This window comes from Lampetra fluviatilis, chromosome 70, assembly GCF_964198595.1.
Source record: "Lampetra fluviatilis chromosome 70, kcLamFluv1.1, whole genome shotgun sequence".
NCBI lineage: Eukaryota > Metazoa > Chordata > Hyperoartia > Petromyzontiformes > Petromyzontidae > Lampetra > Lampetra fluviatilis.
This window is the reverse complement of record NC_136344.1, coordinates 1,375,777-1,379,233: the sequence shown is the minus strand read 5'-3', so window position 1 is coordinate 1,379,233 and position 3,457 is coordinate 1,375,777.

Sequence of the window (3,457 nt, the reverse complement as noted above, 5' to 3'; positions counted from 1 at the left end):
CTGTACAGTAGTGTGGTGCTGTACACGCGTACTGTACACGTACTGTACGGAGTACAGTAGTCACGTGACGGGAGTGCGGTGCTATGGGGCCGTCCATAAATGACGTCACAAAGCTCTGCCCCCCCCCCCCCCCCAAAACCATATTTCCATTTTTAAACTAAAACTTGCTTCAAATCGCTTTAAACTATTGTCATTGTAGTGCGTATTTAATGTGGCGCTGCACTCTGATGTTGTAGGAGAAAACATTTATTACAAAGTCTATTTAATTAAGTAGAACGTGTCGTCTGTATTTATTTAAAGTTGTGCATTTTGATGTGACGTCACATTTCTCAACCCCCCTCCCCCCCTCGTCATACGACGTCACAAAGAGTCAGACCCCACCCCTCAAAGATGACGTCACAAAGCTCTGCCCCCCCCCTCCCCCCCAAAAAACATGTTGCCATTTTGAATATAAAGCATGCTTCAAATCGCTTTAAACTATTGTCATTGTAGTGCGTATTTAATGTGGCGCTGCACTCTGATGTTGTAGGAGAAAACATTTATTAAACAGGAGGCGTTGTAAAGCTGAAATTTTGCATAAAATTAACTTTAAAATAGTCATCGTCGAACTAAAACTGCAGATGTTCGGAATATTATAATGAAATTATTTTCTTATAATTTTAAAATATTAAAAGTTATTATAACTATTTACACCATTGGAACCTCATTTGCCAGTAAAAAAATATGATAATTGGTTTTTTTTACCCTTCTATCTGGCAACAAAACTGACACCTTTTTTTTTTACAAGGAGTCATGTTTGCATAGACCACAATACCTGCAGTCATAATGCAAACAAAAAACACAACGCTGATAATGTATGCACTGTCCTTGAAGTTGATTGGTCCACACCCGAGACAGCTTTCCGTAGAGAAAAAAAATACTTGAAACTTTTGTAGTAGAACGAAGCTAAATGGAGTGTACAATTAGAATAATCACAAATTAATTCCACAGAATGAAAAGGATTAGAATCAAAATGTTTAATAACAATCATTAACATTTTTAAAATTAAAAATCACACTTCTCCATTCTCCCATGGAATAAATAAAAGGTGACCTTAGTAAAAATTAAAATAATAAAATAGTTAATAATGAAAATGAATTAAAAACAAATTAGTGCTGTTATAACAATTATATTCAATTAATATTTATTTAAAGTTGCGCATTTTGATGTGACGTCACATTTCTCAACCCCCCCCCTCACCCCGCCCCCTCGGTACGCGCGTACTGTACTGTACCTACTGTACTTACTGTACTGAGTACAGTAGGAACACGAGTACAGTTGTGTGCTACTGTATGTGCACTGTACGTGCCAGACAACACTGTACTGAGTACAGTAAGAAGACGGAGTACAGTGGTATGATACTATGTGTACTGTACATGCCAGAGAGCACTGTACTGAGTACAGTATGAACTACAGTCTAACCACCAACATCACAACTACAGTCTAACCATCACAACTACAGTCTAACCACCAACATCACAACTACAGTCTAACCATCACAACTACAGTCTAACCACCAACATCACAACTACAGCCTAACCATCACAACTACAGTCTAACCATCAACACCACAACTACAGCCTAACCATCAACACCACAGCTACAGTCTAACTAACAGTAAACCTACAGTCGTCAAACCACCAACAGTCTAACCCAGTCTAACACACACACACACAACACACACACAACACACACCACACACACACAGACACACACACAGACACACACACACAGACAAACACATACACACACAGACACACACACACCACACACACACAACACACACACACCACACACACTACACACACCACACACACAGACACACACACAGACACACACACACAGACAAACACACACAGACAAACACATACACACACAGACATACACACACAGACACACACACACAGACAAACACATACACACACAGACACACAACACACACACACAGAACACACACACACAACAATACTTACGTGATGTCAACACACACAACACACACAACAGTCTAACCCAGTTTAACACACAACACACACAGAACAATACTTACGTGATGTCAACACACAGCCATCAGTCAGCACGTAGACTGTTGTTGTGGATAGAAGTGGTGGTGGTTGGTTGGTTGGTGGTGTTTATGGGGTGACTGTTAAACTACACACACCAACACCCTCTAACTACACTACACACACACACAGCAACACCCTCTAACTACACTACACACAACCCAGGCAGCAGGAGGCTGTACTCACGACAGCAAGCAGCAAGCAGCAACACCACTACCGGGTCTAGAGTGAGGTCACTAAACGCCCCCACACACATAAACACACACACAGACACACACACAGACACACACAGACACACACACAGACACACACAGATACAGACACAGACACACAGACACACACACAGACATACACAGACACACACACAGACACACACAGACACACACAGACACACACACAGACACACACAGACAGACACACACACACACAGATACAGACACACACACACAGACACACACAGATACAGACACACACACACACAGACACACACACAGACACACACACAGACATACACAGACATACACAGACACACACACAGACACACACACACACAGACACACACACAGACACACACACAGACACACACAGACATACACAGACACACACACACACACAGACACACACACAGACACACACACACACAGACACACACAGATACACACACAGACACACACACAGACTCACACACAAAGATCCCCCGTGTAGCCTTAACAGGCTGTAGGGGCAAGTGCTGTTAGCGAGCACCTGTGAAGGCCGGCACTGTGGCACACGAGGGGGTGGGTGGCCAGCACCACGCCCGGCCGCCTTTGTCTCCCCAGTGGCGATGTTTACACACCGCACCAGGTACTCATTTGAGGCTGAGTCGACCTAGGGGAGGCCCAGGACCGGTTCAAATAATCAAACAAACACACACAGACAAAGCTCCCCCGTGTAGCCTCTAGCAGGGTGTAGGGGCAAGTGCTGTTTGTAGCAGCACCTATGAAGGCTACCGGCACTGTGGCACACACAGAGGGGGTGGGTGGCCAGCACCACCACGCCCGGCCGCCTTTGTCTCTCCCCACGAACCCCCGAGGTCAACTCATTTGAGGCTGAGCCGACCTAGACGGAGGATCAGCGCCCTCTCGCGGTGGTGGCGTGGGCAGTGCGCTAACCGTGGCCCCACCGCTCCCCCGAGCCACACCACCCACCACCACCCACCACCACCACACACCATCACTAACACCACCACCCACACCACCACCACCCACACCACCACTAACACCACCACTAACACCACCACCCACACCACCAGCTGGTGGTACAGGTGATGGGTCAGGTTATGGTACAGGTGGTGGTACAGGTGATGGGTCAGGTGATGG